Genomic DNA, 26809 nt, shown 5'->3' on the forward strand with positions numbered 1-26809 from the left:
AAACCTTCTCACCAGTTTTGCCAGACTCTGTCTGAACTGAGCTGAATACTTTTTTTCACCCCAGTGAGACTGACCTTTCTTGAAATTTTTACAATCTGTCTTGAGCTGGAGAGTGGTTTCATTCCTTTAGACTCAGTTCAGAAGCTTGGCTTCATGTGTTTTTTGAGGGAAACTGGGAGAGCTTGAGCAGCTTCTGCTCTTGCAAGAACATAAAATAAAATATTTTCCTGGATTCATTATCAAGTCAATGGAGTTCTTGGTAAGGCATTTTGTTTCTTACAAGTTCAACTTGGCAGTATTGTCAGTTATCATATTTGATACCTTGGATATGTAATATGAAATTCAAATTGCTTAGCCCAGATTATTCTTGATTGCTCTGGAATTTGACTATCTAATTCAGAAACTATATGTCTTAACTCAAAATAGGCTATAAGCTCCTAGAGAATAGTGCATATATATATGTATACATACATATATACATATATATATATACATACACACATATGTTTTTTAAAGTTTTTTTTTTATTTTCAAAATATATGCATGGATAATTTTTCAACATTGACCCTTGCATAGCCTTGTATTTCAGATTTTTCCCTCCTTCCCCCCACTCCCTCCCCATATGGCAAGCAGTCTAATATATATTATACATGTTAAAATATGTTAAATTCAATACGTGTAAACATATTCATACAATTCTCTTGCTGCACAAAAAAATAAGATCAAAAAGGAAAATAAATGTAGCTCATATATTTTTGAATCTTCCACATTACCTAACACAGTGGTAGGCAGATGTTAGGTAGTCAATTGATAAATTATCATCTGAATAGAATAGCCTAGAAGCAAATAGGATGAGCAGCTTCATTTATATTCTTACCTCATTTCTCATCAGACTGATGACACAAGATCATGTAGTAATTTAAACAGATCAAGGTTTGGGATACAACTTGTAGACATCAAATAGAATGGATTTACATAAATTCATTTGAAAGCATTGATAAATTAAAGTGATGGACTAGAGTACATGGTATTATTTGTTTATTCTTTATTTTTATATTTTGTACTTTGAAAGGTTTCAACCTTTCTTTTTATGTCATCACTCCTAAATATGACAGCAATATAGTTGTTATCTTTTGTATTTAGAGAACTCGAAAAAAAATCTCTATTTTATATTGTCATGGTCAAGTATGTTTGTGCAACTGTGGCTAATCATCTTGGAAGGCTCTAATTCAGCAGTTCAAGTAGAAATTGTTCATATAGATACTTGGTATGGAGTCATCTCTAAATCTAATGATCTCACATTTCTTTTGAATTACTGCAATTCTGCTTTGCTCATAAAGAACAACACTTTCTCTAATGCAGACACACATAAGTGGTCTGTGCCAGAGTCTTCTATGTCTCACAATCAATTCCAAAGTTCTTTAGAGAAACTTTGAGAGTGTCTTTGTATTATTTCCTTTAATCTCTGTGTGAATACTTGATTTATACGAGTTCTCTGTAAAACAGTCTTTTAGGCAAATATACATTTGCCATTCGAAAAACATGGCTAGCCCATCAGAGTTATACTCTCTGTGGTAGTGTTTATAGCCTTAGCAGTTAAGCTTGAAAAAGGATCTCAATATCTGGTATCTTATCTCACCATGTAATCTTCAGAATCTTCCTAATACAATTCAAATGGAAGTGATCGTGTTTCCTGGCCTGGGGATGGTACACTGTCCAGTTTTCATAGATATTCAACAGTGAGGTCAGCACAATGGCTCTGTAGACCTTCAGAGTGGTAAGTGGACTAATACCTCTTCATTCCCACACTTTCCTTTAGATTTTCCAAATACTGAGCTAGCTCTTGCAATATGTGCACCAACTTCATCATCCATGTGTATATCCTTAAAGAGTATGCTGCCAAGACAAATGAACTTATTCATAGCATTCAGCATTTATTTATTTGCTATAAACAATGATTCCATATATGGATAATGCAGTGTCTGCTGGTGGGAAATCTCTTGACAACTTGGTGTTGTCAGACTAAAATTAGCACAAGCATCAGAGAATCAGTTCATAATCTGTAACACCACATTCCCTCCACATTGCTACATATTGAAATCTTTTCTTCTAGTAAGGTCTAGGTGCTACTCACTCCTTGACGAATTCTCTTATTATCCTCTTACTTGAAACTTACCTAAAAGGGATTTTCTCTCTCTCTCCCCACCTACACTTTTTATTTTTATTTTTTTATTTTTATTTTCATTTATTTATTTATTTATTTATTTTTGCTGAAGCAATTGAGGTTAAGTGACTTGCCCAGGGTCACACAGCTAGGAAGTGTTAAGTGTCTGAACTCAGATTTAAACTCAGGTCCTCCTGACTTCAGGGCTGGTGCTCTATCCACTGTGCCACCTAGCTGCCCCTCCCCCTACACTTTTAAAATAATACTTTGATAGCTTTTATTTTTGTCATTATAATAACTGTTGGTTTATATATCACATTTCCCTACTATGTTGCAAACTTTTGATTCCTGAAACTCAGGACAGTATTTTGTACACAGTGCAAGCTTAATAAATATTAGTTTAATTGTAATAAGAATAATACAATTTGAAGGGGATTTTTCACATAGAACATTGAACCAAATTCCTTTTTTTTTTTTAATAGTTGATTCCTGGTTTGACACTAGGGAACAAGATGCTTCTCATGGTAAGTTTATCACTTCTAAACTCACATCATGCTGCTATCTCAACCCTTGGCCTCTTTTTTCCTCTATTTGGAAAGCTAGAGACTGGTGCCCTGAAGTCCTTCCAATGTCATTCTTTATGTCTCTTGTTACTCTATTTTGCAAATGTTGCTGACCTGATTTTAACCCCGTCAAAAAAGAAGCCCTCATGCTAGGGTCACCTTGGTGTTTCTCCTAAGAGACTACCATTATCTTTCTTTTCATTGTCTCTTCAGCTCTTTATCACAGTAACTAGCACATGGTAGGCACTTAATAAATGTTTATTGGGTTAGATTATAAATTGAGGCCATGAAAGATAAGCAAATTATCAACATCATATATTCAGTCATCAGCAGAGTTGTGATAGAACCCAGATTTGATTTTTAAGTTATAGGTGACATAGTGAATAGAGTGCTGGATCTTTAGTCAGGCAGACTCATCTCTTTGAGTTCAAATCTGTCCTAAGATGCTTATTAGCTGTATTACTCTAGGCAAGTCACTTAACTTTTTGCTTCAATTTTCTCATTTGTAAAATAAGCTTACAGAAGGAAATGACAAACCATTCCAGTATCTTTTTTAAGAAAACTTGAATTGGGGTTACAAAGAATTGGACATAATTGAACAACACTTTTTTTCCTTAGACCATGCTGCCTCATTCCAAGACTCAATGACCTTTCCTTTTATTCTCATTAAATAAGCACTAAGTTATGATTAAACAGGAATGGGATCTAATAGGGCAGATAGGTAGCTCAGCCTGTAGAGTGCTGGCTCTAGAGTTAGGAAGACCAAGTTTCAATCTGACTTCAGATACTAAATAGCTATGTGATCCTGAGCAAGTTACTTAAATCTGTTTGTCTCAGTTTCCGCATCTACCAAATGAATTGTAGAAAAGGAAATAACATATCACTTTAGCATTTTGCTAAGAAAACCCCAAATTTGATAATGGAGTCTGACATAACTAAACAACCATAAGTTTGGTCGCTGTAATTATTTAGAACTCAGTTTCTCTTATTGCTTTTATTTTTCTCCCAATATGCATTATTGTAGTCCTTGTGTTTGTAGTTTTGGGAGTTCGACTTATTTCATTCTGCATCATTTCACCAAAATCTTTCTAGGCTTTTCTGAATTCTTCATATACGTTGTTTCTTAGAACATAGGATATTATAGTCAGCTATCACAATGTTTAATTATTCCGATTTGGTGGGTATTTACTATGTTTCCACTTCTTGGCTACACAAAAAGTAGTATAAGAAAAATTTTAAATGTATATTAGTATATTGCCAACTTTGATCCCTTTGGAATATATGCCTAACAGTAGTAGTCCTACCACTTTAAAAACAATAGCATTCACATTAAGCAATCTGTGCTACAGATGTACTTGATGAGATAAACTGCTCATATTATACTTTTTATATGGCCAATACTGGGACTTGTTAATAATGGATGCTTGAAATAGTGTTCCTTTTATGGATAAAGAACTATGTGTGATAATCACTTTCCCATTTCAAATGCATTTGGTTGCGTGAATCAAATGAGGTAACATATGTGAACACATTAAAAAGCCCCTTAGAAATAAATGTAAAGTATTATTATTATCTGATGATATTTGAGATTTTATAGTAGAACTGATACAAAAAACAAAATGTTCACCTATCTATCTTTGGAATTTGTATGCCACTAATATTAAAAATCACTCCTTTGTTTCATGACTTGGTCAAAAATGACATTTTTATCTTTTACTTCACATGCACAAAATTATAAGAATTTGCCAATTCATGAAGTCACCATTAAAAAACTTAATGTGTATCATAGAAGTTCACTTCTGAAATTCTGGCCTCTCCTAAGTGTCTGAGCTCAGTTTTAAAGAGATAGAATGTCCTTTATTTAACAATCCAAAATGCCTTTCTAGTAATTGAACTAGAATGATGCCTTCCCTTTGGGGCAAACAACAGCAATAATAATCCCACAGCTATGTAGTGCTTTCAAGTTTACAAAATGCAACCATCCTGTAAAGTAGGTAGTACAAATGTGATTTAAATTTACCTATGATTCCAGAGCTAGTAAGAGATGACGCTAGGACTGAAGCCTTAGTCTCCAAACTTATAGTCCAGCACTTTTAAATAGACACACATGCATATGTAAATATACATACACATGTTTTAAATACATATACAAATATATGTACACACATAAATACACATAAGTATATTTTCTTTTTCCATCACCTTCATTTCCAAATACGTTTTCTTTTCCTACTCAACAAACTACCCCTTTTATCATAACAATAAAAAAGGAGGAAAAATTATCAAAACACAAATATATCAGTAGGGTTTACAAGTGTAGAACTTTTATAGAGAAATAGCATGGTTGGGATATTTTGGAGTATCTAGGAAGCTCAGTAGATAGATTGCTGGACCTAAAGGCAGGAAGTCCTGAGTTCAAAGTTAGCCACAGAAACTTACTAGCTGACCATAGACAAAGTGTTTAACCCTGTTTATCTTAAGCCACTGGAAAAAGAAATAGGATTTCATTCCAATACCCAAAATTATTTATACAATATCACAAAGAGTCAGACACAACTGAACAACTCCATTCCAATAACCCTTTTCCTGAAATTACTAACTAAGTCTAGTTCAGTTAACCTTGTTGCTTTAGTTTGCTTATCTATAAAATGAGCTTGAGAAGGAAATTGTAAAAATCACTTCCATATCTTTGCCAACAACAACAACACAGAAATCCAATGAGTCACCAAGAGTTGGATACAATTGAAACAACTGAACAACATCAAGAATTGCAGAGTGCTACAGACAGTGGGGGAACATTGGGTAAGGAATAAGACCCTTCAGCCCAGAGGAAACCTGGTGACAATGTTTGATTCGGTTCCCCATCTCCCCTAAGGGCTTTCACCCTTCCTTAGAAGTCAGGGGGCTATGACAACCTGTGTTGTGATTGAAGCAGAGTGAGACCAGGTGGAAGAGTGATACTAGGTGGCAATCTACATACAATAGCAAGTTGTTTATGTGGTCCCATGTGCATAGTATATACTTAGCACATGCCTACTGTTGTCTTGGTTACATGAGGGTATATAAGGGTGAAAGAACTGGGAATAAATGGACTCTATTTTTCCACCATCCTTAGGAGTCCCGACTCATCACTCCTCCACTAAGAGGATATGTTTTAACCACTCTGGCTCTAGAAAACAGGACACAACAAAGAATAAATATTTTCAATGAAGTAGAATTCAGTGGGATCACCAAATGTAATAGGAGAGTTAGAGAAAAAATTTTAATTAATTGTTGTGAAGAAAACATCTTTTCTTGGTCTCATCATTTGAAATTTGAGCATTCACATTTCAGAAGAAAACCTATTATAAATGATGGTTGGTTGTAAATTACTAGAAATAAAATTACTAGAACTATATTCATAGATATCTGAATTTATTTAGCTGATCTAGAGTGAATATTCCCTTCTCTTCTTAATATTTTCCCCATTGTTTATGCTCAAAATTTTGAGGGTTTTTTTGTCCCTCAATCTGTGATAATTTCGTCCCCATTCCCAACTATTTTACATTATCCTATCACTTACTTTCTGACAGCAACTTCCCTTTTGATGGTGGTCATCCTGGGCCTCTGTATTGAAACTGTTTCAGCTTTCTGTCACACTAGATAATTATTGTTTCACCTACCTCAATTTCTACCCCATTCAATATGTGAGGAAATAAAATTGATCCCAGGTAAATGCTAGTGCCCTTTGCTTTGGACTTCATGGGTCTACAAACATGTAGACATCTTACCTCATTTCCTTTTGTTTCTCAGTTCTTTGCCCTAGAACTGTTGTGAGACAGTGCTGCCAGACTGTAGTCCCAGTTAAAACAATTTTGGTTTTCTGAGGCCCAGAGTGTTAGTTCTGTAGCAACCTTTTGGGTCAGTTGCCCTGCTCCTATAGACGTGCCAGAGCAAAGGAGCTACTGGGGGAGAGGGAAACCAAGTCATAGGAGTTACAAACTTGCCTGCTCTGCTGTTAGTTTATATCTGTTTAGAGTTTTTATCATTTTAGACCATGGAGATATCTAAAATTCCTTTATCTCTTGCAAATAATCTCAGATCTCCATAGAGATTTGAGAGGGGAGAAGTTTGAAGAAAGATTCCTCCATCTTGTTGACCATGATTCAGAAGTCCAATTAAAACTATAACAAAGAAGCATATTATTGTACATATTACATGTATATTATAACAAGGTATTTACCTAATTATGTATTAGCCAACATATTAGTCATATATCTTCTATAATTATTATTAAATTATATAATTATATTTTATTATTTTAATACTCACACATATTTTATTTGTATGTGTACTATATGTGTATGTGTGTGTGCATACATATATACAGCTGAGTTAAATGGAAGTTTGGGGTGGTTCTTTTTGGAGGGACAAAGTAACACTTTTTTAAAGCATTGAAAATGAATTCTGGCATCTCAATAAGTAAATTTTTGGAGCATAACTTGTTCAGACCCCAACCTGAGACAAAGGTAGAGGTCCATGGGGAGAAGTCCCAATGTGATCAAAGATGCTACTCCCATTAACAAAAACTCAGAAAATCTATTTGCTCTATTTAGTTCTCTATATAGGGCTGCTTACTGACTGACATGATAGCTCTATTTATTTCAAGTTTCTAATTGATGAATTTTATATCTGCTGTGGCTTTTGATCTATTCTTAACTCGAACACGGTTGTCTTTAATACTTTCCTTTGTCTACAAAGTAAAATTCAGAATCCTTTACCAGGCATTTAAGGTATTGTACACTATTTTGACACCTTAACTTTCAGTTTTGTTTTCCTTATTTGTAAAATGTGGGTGTTAGATTAGTTGATCTTAAATGCCATTTCATGGAAACAGCAAGATCCTCCTCCAATCAAATAGCTTAGAAAAATACCATTAATGACAATGAAAATATAGATTGGTACCAATTAAAAGACAGAAAATATTTTATTCCAGGTAATTTGATTTAACATCCCTACTAAAGGAGATATTAACACCCCTCCTAAAGATAAAGATATTAAGGCTTAGAGGGATTAAATGACTTCCCCAAAGTCACATAGCTAGTGAATGGCAAGCCCAGTTTTCTACATATTTAAACATTTTTCTATAATCTATATCATGATTTTAATGATTTGGAGATGTTTAATATTCCATAGCATTATACAACTGAATATATAGCCAATCTTTATGTTATTTTATATTTAATTATTGCAATTTCTATATTTCTTTATCTAATCATATTTTTTCACTGTGAAAGCTCTATATAGAAATTCATAGGGTCATAGGGTAAAGAGCTAAAAGGGACCTCGGAAGTCACCTAGTCACTAAATATGAAAGTATATGCTCATTTAATTTGAAAGATCTTGTAAAGTACTTCTTAGAATTTGGGGGGTTCTATATGGCCTTTGCTGAGAACAAGAGCTATAGTCTTTTTTACCTGTACTCATCAGGGGGATAGAAAATTGAAATGTCTATTTGTTACCTTTAGACGAATAGTGAAATTAACTATAGCAATCTGTAAAGGGCTAGAACTGAGCAATGCACTTGGATAATGAAGCACGTGAGACTAATTGCCAATTGGACGGTTCCCTATTAACTTGTTTGAAGGTTGACCCTCCCCAGCTGTTCTGTGCTGACTTGATTGGTGGGACAAAGAGAGGGAAGTGACTTGTGTGGGAGGAGTAAGAAAAACTTGGGTGGTGGAACTCACGCTCACTTGCACTCGTGACCTGGCGTTGGAGGTGACGGTAAAGATCTAGAATAAAGACATTTAGTGATCCTGACTCCTGCTGATTTCTGGAAGATAGAGTTCCAGCATTTGGCGCCCCACATTGGGCACCATTTGTAACGTGCTCTCCTGGCAGTTACAATTACTAGTCTGTCCTAGACCCACCAGAGTACCTTTGACCATTGTGCTTAGCAGTGTGAACTCTACCCGGCTCGCCTCCTCTGAGGCCTTCAAAGGTCTCTGGCCATGAACTCTTGAATCTATAGTTTAATAACCGGTAGCACACTCAAGAATAGCCACATGTAATCTTAAAAGCCTTTATTATACCTACTCACATAATGCCCTGACTGATGCCCTGACTTGTTGGTTCCCGAGTGAACACCTGGTCAGAAGACCCACGTGTTCACTTCCAAACTCCTTACCTCTTTTGGCTATCCATCTTGGCTTGGCCATCCAGGCTAGGAAGCCAGGGTGAAGAGCGCCAGGTTAAAGAGCGACCGCTGCCTGCAGTGGGCTTACATAGGGCCTGTGAGCCAATCAGCGAGAGAGTCACCCATTACGAAGCTATCTCAAAATGGACAGGATCCCACCTACAAGGCAGTCCTAATATCCATAGAAATTACTTCCGGGCCTCAATGATGCGCTGTGGCGCAGCCCATTTAAAGGGCCCTTACAGCAATCCTTTTATTAATCTCTTCAAAGAGATCCTATTTATTAAACTCTGATTAAGCTATATGTCTTCGTGTGGCTTCATTTATCCCAAGAATGTCAATATGCATATGTAATTTCCTTTATGCGAGCAATTCCAAAATCTATAAATACAGTCTGAGTTTGTTCCTGAGCTTAAGGCAACACTGACCTACTTCTAAAAATCTCAAGTTGAATGTCTTGTAGACATCTCAAACTCAACATGTCCAAAACTGAACTCATTAACTTTTCTCCCAAGCAATTCCAAAATCTATAAATAAAGCCTTAGTCTGTTTCTAAGCTTAAAACAACACTGACCTACTTCTGAAAATCTCAAGTTGAATGTCCTGTAGACATCTTAAACTCAATATGTCCAAAACTAAAATTCACTAACTTTACTATCACACCCTCTTATATCCCCAAAATGCTTATTATAGTTGAGGGCACCACCATCATATCATTCACTCTAAGACTTCAGTTTCTCTCTCTCTTGCCCCACATATTTGTTGTCAAAAATCCATATAGCATTTACTCCCAAATTTCCTATTTCTTTTGAGGACAATATAATCCCCTTATTTACCAAGGCTCCAAATCTTGGTGTCATCCTTCCCCTCTCCCTAACCTTTTTTCCTCCTCCTTCTTCTTTCTCCCTCCCTTCCTTTTCTCCCCTCCCTTTCTCTTCCTCCCTCTCCCTCTCTCATTCACTATACTTATTGTCTAATGTTGTCATTTATACTTTTGAAGCATCTGTCATCCATATCTCTTTCTCTTTAGATTCATAGTTACAATGCTAGTTCATGTCCTCATTACCTCTCAGATGTTGTAATAATATTCTAATTAGGCTCCCTGTTTCAAATCTTGCCACTCTAATTCCTCTTTCATCTAGTTACCAAAGTGATTTTTTCTACAGTTTAGATCTGATCATGTTATATATGCCTTCTCATTCAGTAAACTCTACCTGCTTCTTATTACCTCTATGATCAAATAGAAGGCCTTCTGTTTGAAATTTCAAGTTCTTCACAATCTGACCTCTTCCTATGTTTGTACTTTTCTTATGCTTTATTTGATTTAATACAATCTTTAATCAGTCAATAATGTTAAGTACCTACTATGTGCCAGAAACTGGAAATATAAAGAAAGCAAGAGATAGTTCCTCTCTCCATGAACTCACTACCTAATCCAGCTACTGGCCTAATTCATGTTCCTAATATAGCAGACTCCATTTTCCTGCTTAATGGCTTTGCATTGGCTATTCCTCAAGTCCAGAATGCTCTTTCTCTACATCAGAGTATCTTAATTTCTCTGAATTTTCTTAAGATTTATCTCTAATTCCACATCCTGAAGATGGTTTTTCCTGATTTCGGTAAGTTCTATTCCTTTAATTATCAGATTAGTTTTCATCAGTTCTGTATGTATCTTTATATATCTAGCTACTTAATTACACATTGTCTCCCCAATTAGAAGCATGATTATCTTAAAAGTTGGAAGCAGTTTTGCCTTCATTTCCAGTATTTAGCACAATGTCTGCTATATAATAAGCACTTTTAATAAATGTTGACAGACTAGGTAACAATTTAGAAACTAACTGCTCATTGGAAGAAGAATATGCTTAGGATAAGATGACTTTAAGTTTTGAAGATGGCCTAAAATTAATTTGATCATTAGGAGTCTCTGCATCTTCTTCTGCTATAGTCATCACTTAGGACCGGTGCTCTTACATATTTTCATTTGTTCCATTGAATGCTAGAGTCAACAAATCCAAAAATTCAAGTAAATTTATTCATCATGGCCCAATAAACTTGTCAATAAGGATTCATTAGCTACTAGGCAATGGGAATTTTTAAAAAATAACAGTGAAAAATGCCCCACAAACTTCAAGGAACTTACATTTTGTAGAATAAGACTATGTATATATGCATGTATGTGTGAATATATGTATGTGTATAATAATATAATAATATGTGCATGTATATGTGTAAGGCAGTTGGAAAAGGAAAACATGAGTAGCTGGTAGACTCAGAAAAGGTTGAATGTCGAAGGTAGTATTGAGTTGAATTAAATTGAGTGCTAAAGGAAACTAGAGAGTCTAACAAAAGCAAGTAAGGATCATGTACATTCCAAATACAAAAAACAGTCAGAGCAAGGGCCATTTTTGCATTTCAGGTGTTTGTCAAGGGAATGTCTCAAAGTATTAATTAAGTCCACTCCCAAATAATAAAAATAAATGAAGAACAATTAATGATGAAGCTTGGCTATTAGATGGACTACAGAAGAGTCTATCTAAATTGTATCAGCCAAATGCTATTCCTGCTTCCTTTCCCTAGATAATAGTGTTCAGTGGCCCTGGACATTAATAATTTAATTTAGATAATATAATATCACAAAGTATAGATCATAGGCCTGGCCTCATAGCCAAGAAGATGAGGGTTCAAGTTGTGACTCTTACATATACTAGCTATGTTATCATGTTATTTTGAACCTCTCTGTGTCCCTAGGAGTTCTTTAAGAATATAAGTAATAGATGGTTTGCCAGTATGCTTAGATAATAAGATTTTCCCACATTGGGGATTTTTTACATCAGTGAGGTCATGACTTACACAAATGTGCACATATGATCAATGCATGCATATGTATGTTCATATGTATGTGTATATGTAAATGATAAAGGGGAAAGACTGTGTATTAGCACAAGACAGGAATATCCTATCTATAAAATTTTTAAAAACATCATCTGTGCTTTATTAATATTTTGAATATTAATAGATTATGAAGATATACTTTCATTAGTCCTTTACCATTATTCTCTTCCCACGTAAAACTGCACCTTTGTATATTTAAATACACACACATGTATGTGCTTCTCTCTTCTAATGCTACATATTAAACAAGCAGATTTCATTTTCTAATTATATGGCCATTTATAAATGATGGTTTCCAAACTTCCTATCATTTTTCCTTCTTTTCATCTCTATTCTCCATGGCAACATGCTTACCTTTTTTTCTGAAAACAAGTTGGCCCCCACAAAACACAATTTCTCAGCTAGCATCTAGCTGTAGCTATAATAATTTGAACAATAAGGTTGGGAGGGTTGGTATTTCAGATTTACAAACAAAAGGGAGCTACCCCTCAATGATATCATCCATCATCTTCATATTATGAAAATATGTACTTGTTTATATAAATATTTTAGCCCATATGGAGAAACTTGACCAATTACATATGGAAACATGGAAACTGTAAATATCTTGCAGACCTAGATTTAGATTGGAGCTAATTAGCTACGTGTACTTGAATGATAACAATGAATAACATTATATTACTTCATAGTTTAGAAATTATTTTCCTCACAACAGAAAGGCAATATGGCAGAATGCTTAGAGGACTGGTTTCAGAATCAGGAAGTTTTGACTGACATATACTGACACATGTCCCTGGGCTAGTAGTTAACACCTCAGTGCTTTAGGATTTTAGTAAGTTGCATTGAAAGCACCAAATTTCATTGGAAGAGGGACTTCTCTCACCTGGGACTTTCCTGAATGAATGAATTTATAAATCAAATCTAGGGGATGAAAAAGTTTTGTTCAAGAAAAAGTTTTGTTGTTGTTTTAAGGATGAAATGACTTGAATATATTTGTAGACAAAAAGGAAAACATTAGTTCAGTGGATAGAAAATTGAGGCTAAAAAAGAGAAAGGAAAAGAAAGAAAGAAGCAAGAAAGGGGGGGAGAGAAGAGAGAGATTCATAATTCAGTTTCACTCCAAATTTCCCCTATACCTGCTTTTTTTTTCCTTAAATAGTTTATGAGCAAGACTAATTATAATCTTCTGATAAATCAATCAATAAACTTTTATTAAACATCCATTATGTGTCAGTATCTATGCAAGATATTTGCAAGATCAGTACAAGAGATTCAAACACAAATATAAAATAGTTCTTGGTCAAAGGAACTTATATTGCAGGAAATTCCATGTTCATATATAAGCATAGATAAAATATATGCAAAATAAATACACAATAATTTTTATTGGAAAGCATATATTAACACACACAGGTATCAGGAAAAGTCTTATATAGGAAGTAGTCTGAGCTATGAAGTATCATTTCTTACGTGAGGCCTTTCTAAAATACTCAGATTTCACAAATGAGTCAATATTCTAAATTCAAAATGTTACACTTGGATCCTTTGTTTCCCAATTAAGTAAAAAGACCAAGCTAATAAGAGTGCTTTTTAAGGTTCTTTTGGTCTCCAAATCATATCAACTATTTTACCTCACCTAAACTTTTTAGAGAATTTTTCTACTTAATATCTGCCCAATCATTCATTTCCCATTTTTAAATCAGTTTTTGTTCAATAGACTGCTTGTATTGCTTCAATAATAACAAATTTCATTTTTTTCTTCTATTTTGGTCTTAATCTTTATATTTATCCAAATAATCTCCAGAATTTATCTGGAAATGATACAATTTCACCAACTCACATTGTTGCTGTGGCTGGGAAAAGGTGGTAACTTGACTATAAAACCGTCTTCTTTCTCAAACCCCAAATTTGTGTAACTGGAGCTAATCTTTCCTAACTCTTCCCTTTAACAGGTCCCAAGAATATAACTTTCATTTATTTAATACCTATCTTCACTTAGGGTCAAATGAAGTCCCTGAATATAAAAGATAACAGTAGAAGTGTAAATAGAGTTGGATGTCATTGTATGGCTCTCTTAGGGTGATTCCACTTGCCAAAATGAAATTCAATGCCTTTATGACTGTGGAACAAAGCAAGTACCAAAAGATGTACTTCATCACACCCTCACACATCAACCACAATATCATATATTTGCCACTCTCCAAAGACCTGAGGTAGAAAAACACTATCTCCATTACCATTTGAAAGGACAATGAGGTCCGGTGATTAGTAGACACTATGAAAGTCAGAAAATTAGCAAGTTAATACAGGTCTACAGAAAAAATACGTCATCTACATTGAATGTGTGCAGTGTAAACAAGCTAATGGCATAATTGTACACATTTGCATTCATTCTGCCAAGGTAGTTATCTCCAAGTCAAAAGAGGGCAAAGATAAAAGAATTCTTGAGTGTAAAATTAAATCCCAATATGTTGGAAAGGAGGACAAAATATAAAGAAAAAACCACTGAGAAGATGCAAGAATAAATGCTCAGTTGTACTGTTGTAATTAAAAATGAAAATTAAAAAAAAATCTCTAGCCTGATCTACTCCCATTCTTCTCCAAGGGAGACTTTGTCAGTTAGAGAAGTTCATGGCTAGGGCCAGAAGTTCCATAGTTCTACTCTTCTCAGAAAAAGTTAGTGGGAAGCTAGAATTATATCTTTCTGATCCCTTATATGTAGTTAATCTAAGAGATATGATTTTTATGTTCAAGCTAAAGTTCTACTATTTCTTAAAAGGAAAGGGAAATTCTAGCTTTATATTCAAGGCATGACTTCCTTCCCATCAAATACCAGTCCTATAATGAACACTCATAAGAAGTAGCAAAGTAACTCATTTATCTAAGTCAACAACAAAACAGAAATCAGAGAAAGTGTGTATACATGTATATACACATACATAGTATAACAGTATATAGATAATATATATAGCACATATATATACACACATATATACAATTCATGTGTATATCATCCATCCATATACATAAATACACATATACATTTATATATGTGTATATATATATATGTATATATATGTATATATATATATATATACCACATATTCCACACACACATCACCTTCCCAAGCTTCTAGTATAGCAAACTAAGGACAGATGGAGATTGCCTGCTCCTCTTATGTCAGTTTCTTCCTGGAGTCTTATTATCCCCTCAGCAACCTGAATTGGGGTTGACATAACCTATCTTCTATTTTGTAACTGGAAGTCATAAGTGCCTTAAGTGACTGCAGAGCCTGGAAAGACATGAAAAGATTCAAAAAGTCAAAAGAATGACTATCTCTTCTCTCTTGCTCCTGAAAACTCTGCCTCTCATACAAGCACAAAGCATTGATCTCCACCAATAAAAGACAACCCCATACTAATAAGCCTTGGGATTCAGGTTACAGCATTAAAATTATCTGAGTCTAAGTGATTTTGAAAGAAGCATCATCCTGCTTCTCAATCTTGTTTTTCACTTCCACTCTTATTTTAGCTCAACTGTGCTCAGTGGAAATAATGAGATCTAAATTCAAATTGTTTTATTGTAAAATATAACAATCTAATATAACCTAGCAGCTTTTACTCCAAAAGACCATAGGAAGGAACAGTATTTTTGAAAAGCAAAGAGCAGGGGTTGTGTCCAAGAATAATTTACCCAGCAAAATTGAATATAATCCTGAATTTTAAAAAAGACATTTGAAGAATTGAAAGACTTTTCATGTATTTGTAACAAAAAGACCAGAACTCAATGGAAAAATTGATATCAAAGATTCAGAAGAAACAGTAAGGAAAATATTAATAACTCATTAAGGTCAAACTGGTTACTATAATCCACACACACACACACACACACACACACACACACACACATACACACACGTGGAATTTGTATCAGTAGTCTTAAAATTGTCATCATTACTAAGATAGTTTCAAAGAAAGGTTGAAGTTGGATTGTGTATGATAACATGATTCTTAATATATATATATATACATATATATACGTATATATATATATACATATATATATATATATGTATATATATGTATATATATATATATATTAAACAAATCAGAGAGGAGTGGACGAACTAATATAGAGGAAGCAGATAGGGGTGGAGGGCTGGTAATGTTGGAACTTTACTCCCATCTGGAATGGAGATGAAACAAAGTATATATCTGGAAATGTGTAAAAGTCTTCTGAACATGTAAAGAGGTGAGAAAAATGGGGGACAGGGGAGAGGAGGGACTTTTGGAAGGGTGTATGAATTAGTATGGAGTGGGGACTGGGGATGAGAATTCTCATGGAGGGGTAGATAAAGTGGTAGGGATGTGGGGGTGAAGAAAAAAGATAAGGTAATAGGGATATATAGTAAAGAAAATGGTTGAGAAAGAAAATAGTAAAAATAAGATAGAGGTAAATTCACAAATAGTAATTATAACTTTCAATATGAATTGGATATTTAAAACAGCTCTCTTTGTGGTGGCAAAGAACTAGAAATTGCAGGGATCCATGTCAATTGGAGAAATGACTGAAAAAGTTAAGCTGTATGATTTTGGTGGAATACTACTATGGTGTAAGATATAATGAGTTTGATGATCTTAGGTCATGGAAAGATTTATAAAAAATGATTAAGAATGAAGTGAACAAAACTAAGAGAATATGTATGAGGTAACAGTAATATTGCTTTAAGAATGACTTTAAGTGGTTAAGCCATTCTGACTATTATTAATAAACAAATTAAAAATAAAGGATACTTGCCAATTGATACTTGGTAAAAGGAAATGAATAGGCAGCTTTCAGATGAAGAAATCAAAACTATTTATAATTATATTTAAAAATACTTTAAAATCACAATTGATCAGAGAAATGCAAATTTTAAAAATTCTAAAGTACCATCTCACACCTATCAGATTGACTCATATGGCAAAAAGGGAACTAGACTAATATTGGAGAGGATGTGGAAATTTGAAACACAAATGCATTGTTAGTGAAATTTTGAACTGATCTAACCATTCTGGAGAATAAGTTGGAACTATGTTCAAAGGGCAATAAATCTCTGTATGCCCTTTCATACAGCAATACTACTACCAGGTCTGTATCTCAAAGGGAAAATAAAAGAGGGAAAGGACTCACAGGTACAAAAATGTTTATAGCAGTTCTTTTTGTGGTGGCAAAAAACTGGAAATTGAAGGCATGCCGATCAATTGGGAAATGGTTGTACAAATTATGGTATATTAATGTAATGTTAAACTACTGTGCCATAAGAAACAAAGAACAGAATACTCTCAGAAATACTTGGAAAAACTCACATAAATTGATTTAAAGTAAAGTGAACATAAGCAGGATAACGTTATACCTGTACAATAATAGCAATATTGTGTGATAACTATATTTGACTTAGCTCTTCTTAGCAATATAGTGATCCAAGACAGTTCCAAAAAATCTCACGATAGAAAATTCTATCTACATTCATAGAAAGAATTGGAGTCTGAATGGAGATCGAAGCATGCTATTTTTACTTTAAATTTTTTTTCCTTTTGTTCCGTTTTTTCTTTTACAACATGAAACTATGTTTTAGATGATTACACACACATATGTGTGTAAGTTTATATATATATATACATACATATATGTGTATGTATATATATATATATATATATACTTATCTTCGACATTAAATTGCTCCCCATCTTGAGGAGAGGTGAGGAAGGGAGAAAGATAATTTGGAATTAAATATTAAGAGAAAGAACTGATAAATAGAAGCATGTATAGAATAATTTTACCTATATATCTGTGTGTATGTGTCCTAGTTGTGTTTAATAGTAGCCACCTCTGGGGAGGATGAGAAATTTACATGATGGCTATTATATATTTAAAAAGAATAGCAAGTTGTATATAATAGATTTCCAGTTTCATGTGCCAGCATCTATTTTTAATTATATTATGTTATGGAAATGCTTGTTTTGCCCTGTGAATTGAAAAGTTTTTTTTAAAATATAACAAAATCTATGGTTTTCTACTATATAACTCAGAAGACTAGTCAGTGAGAACAACTTGTTAAAGTTTATACCTCTCTGCTAAAGCCTTCAAGTCCTCTGGGTAATCAGAAGACCATGATGAGGCGTTGGAATAGGAGACATTTGTACATGCGTTTCGAAAATTTAAAGTGGTTGGTTAGTTCCCAGAACATCCATATTACTTCTTTTACACATGTTGTAGGTTCCTTTCTTATTAGAAATATCATTCCTTGGGATTTTTTTATCTCAGAATCTCAAAATGTCAAAAGTAGAAGAAACCTTAGAAACTAAGTATTCAAAACTCCCTCATTTAAGCTGAGGAATCTGAGATCCCTAGAAATTTAATGGAAAACTGGAATCAAAATATATCTTTTATTTTTTAATTAATTAATTAATGTTCTTTTCTTTTTAAAAGAAATGTATTTTTAAAAACAAAATAGAAAAAAAGAAAAACAGAAAAGGAAAACAAAACAAAACAGAAGAGAACATTATCATGTGCCCAGCAGAGCATCAGCAAGGATTTAAAATATATAACAATAAATTACCAGTTCAAAAAAGGATATATAATAGTAGTAGAAATTATATTCATAAGTGTATGTCTTCTTACTTTACTTACTTAATAAGTACTACTTACTTACTTCTTAGTGCTCTTTTCCTAATGCAGTTCTGACTTCTTGGATGACTATGTCATTATCCTCTTTTAGCATATGCTCCAAAAGGAATGATGAGATAAATAAAATAATAATAGATTGTCATAAAAGTCTAGGAAAGCTACAAAACAAAAGGCTATGGTCCTCCCTCCTGCTGTTTTTATACATCTCCTTTTTTCTCTATTTTTTGTCAATTTCTCTACCTCTTTTTTATTCTTCTTTGCTTCTTTTTGCTTATCTTTTGGTATGCCCTTCCAAAACATTATTTTTTCCCACCTCTTCATCTTTGCCATGTATCCTCTCTTTCCCTCTGTATTTCAGTCTTTTTTTATTAATATCTTCTTTTCCCCTTTATTCCCCTTCTCTCTTTATTCAAAAATATAATTGAAAAACATATTTTATGATTTGCTTTATAAAATTTTATATTTTTTTTCTTAATTTTTATAACATGAGTTAACTGTTTTTGTAATCCTAAGAAAGGAGGAATTAATAAAATTAATTTGCTTATTTATGTAATCCTTTTTATATGATTTTGTCCTTTGTACTTCTTCCTATACTCCCTTCAAAAAAGAAATCCAGACGTAGGACCGTTCAAAATCAACTGAAGATGTCAACACCTTTTCAAAGAAAGGCTATTAACGACTTATCACTATTTTAAGGGAATCTGAAATAAGCAAAACAATCAAGCCTTTGCAAGGAAATTGGTGAAATATTCAGTATTAGAGAACATTTAATGACTTTGATAATAAATAGAAAGGCAGCATAAGCAATTCGTATGTGGGAAAATCTATTTATCCAACTTAGCTTCAGAGATAAGTTCTACTTGATCTCAAAGTTTTCTTTTCATCTAAACAAAATACTCTAATGGTAGAGTTATGTCTATAGAAATAAAGTATCATTAATTTACATAAATGATATTGAATAATTATTCTCAGGGTATAAAAAGAAAATATTGGCAAAATAGGACACCTAAGTGTCACAATAGATAGGTCATGAGACTTGATTCAGAAAAGATATAAGTTTAAATCCTGCCTTAGACTCTTACTAATTGTGTTATCCTGGGCATCTCACTAAACCTTTCTCATTCCCAGTATCTTCTAGGCTCAATTGCCTCATCTGTAAAATGATAATACTAATGACATCTACCTCACAGGGTTGTTGAGAGGATAAAATGAGGTAACTTAGGTAAAGCACTTTGGAAACCTTAGAGTGTTATATAAAGCCTGGCCTTTCTTGTTGCTGGTATTAAAATATGTCTTTACCTAAAATATGATGGATTCATAAGATCAGGCTATATGTTTGCCTCTTCTTTTACATATCAGATTCTACTTTGTAGTATATGTGTTTGTATTCTTTCTATTTGCTTTTCTTTCTTATTATCCTTTATCAAGGTGTAAAATCTTTGAAGACAGTAAGTCTTAGTTTTATCTCACTCACCGTCCAGTTCAATATATTAAATACAATTAGTGCTTAATTGTTGTTATTCCTTCTTCATTTTTTAAAAGGACAATAAGATCATGGGGTGAAATCTTGACTTGTGAATGAATTGGATTTAAGTGAGGCCAAATTGCACAAAATCATCAGCTTTACTCTCTTCCAGATTCATGGAAATCCAGTGGCAGGACAAAAGTGGAGCCCACTTAGGGAAGCCTAGTATGCATTGAATGACCTTATACTCTTTAATATCTGATCAAGCTTTAAGCACTTCCCAGCACCTACTTCAGCCTACTACCTTCTTCTCCCTCCCTTTCCTTCTCTCTCTCTCCTTCCTCCCCCCCTTCTCTATCCTTCTCTCTCTTTCTCCCTCTTTCTCTGGTTAGGTGACTTGCCCAGCATCACACAACTAGCGAGTTTAATTATTTAAGGCCAGATTTGAATTCAGGTCCTCTTTATTCCAGTACCAGTGTTCTATTTGTTGAGGTATGAGAGATATCCTAACAGTGATGGGTTTCCCAGGCCAGTGTTGCAGGTTTTTGTAAAAGAATTTGCAGTCATACTCTCCAGAGGAGGTTTTTTGGCAAAAAAAGAAAAATTTACACTGAGAAGTTCTCTCAGCAGGCTTTTCCAGATAGGAATTAGCAAAGGTTTGGGTACAGAGCCTTTGATTACATTTAGGTTCCTATTGTCTGGGGCTAGGGAGTGATCTCCAGATGAAATTGAGGGACTACTAATTATGGTCCAAGCCAAGATCTACAATTCAATTGTAGGTGGAGATAATTATGGGAGTTTCTCCTATGAATAAAACCATTGGGAGGAGTTGAGATTTAGGGTTTTTCCAACCTAGACCCACTCCTGGATCAGGGGGACAGAGTTCCTAATACATCATTCCCCCCTCAAGCAGTCACCCCAAATTCACGGGACAAAGGGATGGAGGTCTCATCTTCTGGAACTGTTTCAGACTGACAGGGGCTATAGAGCTGGCCCTATGCTCAATGGGGATACAGGCCAGGAGGGGAAGTGCAAGATCTGAAGATGGCAGTAGCAGCATCCAGGGGATGTTGAGTGTCCACATCAGTTGTCCCATGATGTCCCATGATCTTCAGAGTGAATGAGCAGTTGAAAGTTTATAGCTTGGAGTATGGAGAAAACAAATCTCCCAAGCATATTAAAAGTGGGGTGGCATCCAGAGTGGAGATGGAGACATTTCTGAATGGAGCCCTTGCAAATAATGCATCAGGTCCCATCTGTGGGCTGCTATATGAAAGGGTATAAGAATCAGGAGTTGGGAGATTAAATGTGTCATAGTTGGGGTGAATGGGCAGCACCTCTAGCAGCTGAATCTGCAAACCTATTACTCTAGGTCTAAAGTGAATCTCCCTTCTGGTGTCCTTTACAAAATATGACTGAAACCTCTCTGGGTTTATGGACAATCTGTAGTAGCTGTAGCATTTCTCCTGCATATTTAATAGGAGAGGTCTTTGCTATCAAAAGTCCCCTTTCTTTCCATATAGCCCCATGAACATGCAAACTATGAAAAGCATATTTGGAGTCAGTATAGATGTTAACTCTCATTCCCTTCCCTAGTTCCAAAGCTCTGGTTAGGGCAATGAGTTCAACTTTCTGTGCAGAAGTTCCAGGGGGCAATGGCTTAGCTTCTAGGTTGCCATTGAGGGTCACCACAGAATAACTTGCCTTTCTTTCCCTACCTTCAAGAAAACTCTACCCATCTGGGTTATCAAGAGGAATTTTCCTGAAGTCAGGTCGGCTGGACTAGACAGAATCTAAAGCTTCCTTGCAATTATGAATGATGTCTCCTGACTGGGTGTTTTCAGGAAGCAGGGTGACAGGGTTAAGAGTGTGTCACACCTGGAGGGTCGGGGTCAGGGATGTCCAGCAGGAGAGCCTGATAACTAGTAAGCCTCCCAATAGCAGCCACTGATGTCCTTTGGCTTCTAAAAGGATCTGGTGCCCTAGGGTGAGTTTTGAGGCTTCTTCAATTAAGGACTGTAGCAGCCACTGCTCTAAGGCAAGAGGGTCATTCTAGGGGATTTGAATCCAGTTTCTTTGAGAAGTAAGACACCAGACTAATATCAGGTCCAAGAGCCTGAGTTAAGATCCCCAGGGCAAGGCCCCATCTTTCATCTACATACAGAGTGAAAATCTCTTTCTAAGTTAGTTAGGGCCAGAGTAGGGGCAGAAGTCAGTTTGGCTTTCAGGGTCTTAAAAGCCTTGGCCTGATCAGGCCCCATTGAAAAGGAAGGTTGTCAGGGCCTTGAATCGGGGTTGGGTTATGGCCCAAATATTTGGCAGACTGGCAGGCAATGTAAACTTTGGATAAGGAGACCCTGTAGCCTCTAGAGGCCAGAAAATAAAGAGTTTTTATGGCTGCATAAGGAAGCCTTTCAGGGAGGGCTACAGACCAAGATATCATCCACATACTGCATGAGACTGCTGTTAATCAGCTCTAAATCCCTTAAAACTTTAGCTGGTGTTAAAAATTTGTGCTTAAATTTCTCAATCAAGGGTTGCAATCCCTCCCTAGCCTCTGCCTTTATTGGGTATTGGTGGTTAGGTGGGAATACACTGGGTTCCACAGCCTGACTAAGGTTGGTGTGGTGTAAGTGGCTTGCCTGGAGATTCCTTGGTCCCAGACAGAGGAATCTATGTTTTCCCAGATTTCAGAGGGAATGTAGGAGAGCTTTGAAAGCACAAAAGGGTCACCTGGAGGTTTGAGAAGAGAAAATTGAGTTCCCAACTTCACCATTAAATCACACCCCAGAGCAGGATAGGAGGGAAAAATAAGAAAAGAGTGTTTAAATAACAGGTCATCAAACTGGAAAGGCAGAGGGGTCTCCAAACAACTCTTAAATTTCCCTTCTAATTCCATTATCCTATGGGGGAAAGGGTGGCTGAGACCAGAGTGTTGAAGCAAGATAGAAAGGCCACTATAGCAAAAAGAAATCCAATGGTCTTACCTACCAACTGGGCTATCATGGTCGAGCAAGGGGGAGCTTGACCTTAAACTCCTTCTGGAGGGCAGGGCATTGGGGGATAGTTTGTCCCCTGTATACAGTCTCTCCTCCAGTGCTCCTCCTGGTTGCACTTGGGACAAAGACCAGGGGGTTTCTTCCTAGGACAGTTTCAAGCCCAATGGCCCTGTCTATTATACCTGAAGCACAAACTTTTGGTTTATGGTTCCTGGATATGATTGCAGCTAAAATTTGGAACTGTTCTCCATTTCTCACTTTAACTCTGCAGTATTTTTTTTCTCTGCTGCAGTTCTATCTATTATTAAAGACTCCAAAAGTTGTTTCTAACAGCTGAGTTGGAGAAGTTTGAGGACCCAAAGCTGGCTTCTGCAGCTTCCTTTGTATATCTGGGACAGATTGTTTAATATTAATATCTCCCCAGGAAAGATCAAATTGAGGGCATTGGTCTTAGATCCTTCAATGAACTTGGTGGGGTCCTCAGAGTAATGGCCTTAATCTGGGAGAGATTTGGCAAAGAAAAAAGGCATCTGTACCCTGAGTGTCCCTCCTTGAGAGTCTGCTGCCTCTCTCAGCATGCAGAGGTTAGAAGGAGTGGCTGAAAGTAGAAAGTAGAAAAAGGGGTCCCACTCCTTGTATGAGAGGGAATGAAGAGTGGGGATAGGAAAGTCTCAGGATCTGGTGAGAGGGATAGAGTTAAAGAAATATTATCATACATAAAGTCCTATCTTTGATAAGGAGGTGGTTCTGGAAGAGATTCACAGGTCTCCTGATAAGGATTACATGGGAGTACAGAAGAGAGATCCTGTGTCTCTAGAGGAGTAGAAAGGAGGGGATTATTTAAAAGGTTAGTATCTAATTTTGATTTCCCTGCAGTAAATTTTAGCAGCTCCTTTAAGCCAAATCTGTTTCTGTTTAAGAGACAGACTAAGGGAGAATCCTTAAGGATAGAGGCAGAGGTGGATTATCCCTTTTTTTTGCCACAAGTCTTAAATTTTACAGATTCTATAACACCCTGTCCTCTCAGGTAGACACCTCCAACTAGAGAGGGAGCCAGGTGACAGCAGTCCTCTGGTTAAGAGTACTTTTGCTAAAAGACATGGGAATTCTTAGTCTAAGCATCTCTAGTCAAGGAAGTCTGCTGAGTGTAGAGCTCCCAACAGCCCAAACCTTCCCGGGTGTTTGGGTGTCCTTTGCTATAGAAAAGTGATAACAGAAGCAAAGAGAGGCTTACCTTAGCCAGGAGGATGTAAAATCTCAAGAATCCCCATAGAGGGTCACCAAATGTGGAGGTATGAGAAATGTGGGGTGAGACATACCCTAACAGTGGGGGTACCCAGGCCAGTGTCACAGGTTTTTGCAAAAGAATTCACAGTCCTGATCTCCAGGTGAGATTTTTGGGAGAAAAAAAAAAGATTTATTTTACACTGAGAAGTTCCCTCAGTGGGCTCTTCCAGATAAGAATTAGAGAATTAGCAAGGTTTGGGTACACAGCTTTTGATTATATTTAGGTTTCTACATCCCAGGGATAGGGAGTGATCTTTAGATGAAATTGAGAGACTAATCAATAATGGATGGTAATTATGTCCCAGGTCAAGATCTCTAATTGAATTGTAGGTAGGTATTATTATGAGAGTTTCCCCTATGAATAAGAAAATGGAGTTTCTCCCAAAGACCAGGAAGGGTTGAGATTTAGGTTTTTCCAACCCAGGTCTACCCCCTCAAAGATCAGGGGGACACAGTTCCTATTACATCATATCCAGTTTACCATCTACCTGTCTTTATGTGACTCTTCTTAAGTCATTTAACTTTTGCTTGCCTGATAAATTACCTCATTTGCAAAATCAGAGATAACATTTACCTTCTAAAGTTGTGATGAAGATGATATTTGTTTAGCACTTTATAAATCTCAAAGTACAATATGAGTGGTAGTTTTTATTATAATGGGTCTCTGGTTTTATTTTCACCCCTTAGGTTTCCTTTATTCTTTCAAAGCACAGTTGAGATGCCAGCTCCAAGATTTCTTGTCAACCTCTTCCAGAGTCTGCTTTTCCCTTCATGATTTGAAGAGTGACTGTGACACTGGACATCTCTCTTTATATGAGAAACTGTGAGCGCCTTTATTAAGAGACTAAACATGGATAGAGCACCGGCTATTAAATCAGGAGGACCTAAGTTCAAATCCAAGCTCATACTTGCTACTTTACCCTAGTAGAGTATAAGCTCCTTAAAGACATGGGCTGCTCTATTTTGTCTTTAGAATCAACTTATATAATAGCAGCTTATACATATGCACAAATTTGTACCTCTTATGAATGAAAGAAGAGTGTAAAAGCTGGATTAAAACTTGACACTTAAAAGAAAAATAAATAACAATTTAAGATTATGGCAACTATCTATCTCCTATCATTTCCTGGAAAATAGAGGGAGAAGAAATGAAAGCAGTTTTCAGATTTTATATTCTTAGGCTCAAGGATCACTGCAAACAATGACTACAATAATGAAATTTTAAAAGATGCTTATTGGAAAGAAAGCTATGGCAAATCTGGACAGCAGATTAAAAAGGACACATAGCATCTTGCTACCAAATATCCATATAGCCAAATCTATGGTTTTTCCACTAGTAATGTATGACTGTGAGAGTTGAATTGTAATAAAAAGAGTGTTGTAAAATCAATGATTTCAAATTGTGGGGCTGGAAAAGACTTTTTAGAGGCCCTTGGACAGTAAGGAGATCAAATCTTCAACATTTAAAATATTTAATTCATATTATTTGGAATATTATTGTAAAATGATATTATTTGGAAGAACAAATACTTGGAGCTGGAGCTGACAGCACTTATTGGAAAAGACCCTGATATTGGGAAAGATTGAGGATAAAAGTGAGCTTCGCAGCAGAGAATGAAATGGATATATTATATAGCAACAAACAAGGGTAGACTTCAGGGGAAAAAAATGAAGGATAGATGGACCTAGCATTCTGTAGTATGTAGAGTCATGAAGAATCAAATGTAATTGAATAACAACAGATTAGGCACTTAGATACTGTTTATTTAACTTAAGTTTGAGTAAATCTTGTAGTATAATTTATTGCATTTATTTTACACATACTTCTGATGCTACATCAACTTTCAAGATATATTTAAATTTGGCAGTTATATTTTTCCTGGGTATAAAGTTTTAAATTTGGATTTGATTTTGAATCTTATATCTTTTTATTTTTAAAATCTATTTTATGGCCTTCCCAGCTAATCATTTTCTAATTTACATTTTATAGGAATTCATCAAATGCATTACCTCACTATTACCTTTAACCTTGCTAAATTTGATCATACTTAATATCATTTATTCTTCCATTTTATTTAGATCCTGGATAATTTGGGATTTTAATTTTCCTTTCCAATATTCTTATGATTTCCATGCACTAGAAATCATCTGACAATTACAAACACAAAGTTCCATTCCATATTCTATTAAAATTCTTAATCTACAATTAATTGTTACAGTGAAAAAGTGAATAGAAAACATGAAGACTAGGATCTATATGCTACCATTTAAAACAAGGGAAGTAAATGTTATTTCCTGAACATTTTTAGTGCTCAAAGTCTTTATAGCTGTTATATTTTTAAGTTCATGGGCAAGTTGTGGGGGAAAAGGCTTTATTGTTTCTCTTTTTTAAAAAGTTTATGTATGGATGTTCTTCCAATACTAAGCAAAATAACAATGTTAAGAAAAATGATTTTCAGCTTGGGAAAAAATGAAATTAGGGATGATTGTTTCTATGTAATAGATGTTCACTTAAAACTACATCTTTTAATACAATAATTGCAAATAGGAAATGCTTTGAGAGAACAAATATGAAAAAAAATGGAATA

The 26809-nt window shown here is 35.1% G+C and overlaps 1 long non-coding RNA gene across 1 annotated transcript; it reads left to right on the top strand.

The window, feature by feature from the left end:
• The first annotated feature begins 1691 nt into the window (after window positions 1–1691).
• On the top strand, window positions 1692–25875 carry LOC141559527 (uncharacterized). Its single transcript, XR_012487461.1, has 3 exons — window positions 1692–1777; window positions 2647–2688; window positions 24909–25875. It is a non-coding gene; the product is annotated as an uncharacterized LOC141559527 (long non-coding RNA).
• Window positions 25876–26809: the final 934 nt, after the last annotated feature.

Source organism: Sminthopsis crassicaudata, chromosome 3 (genome assembly GCF_048593235.1).
Source record: "Sminthopsis crassicaudata isolate SCR6 chromosome 3, ASM4859323v1, whole genome shotgun sequence".
NCBI classification, from domain to species: Eukaryota; Metazoa; Chordata; class Mammalia; order Dasyuromorphia; family Dasyuridae; genus Sminthopsis; species Sminthopsis crassicaudata.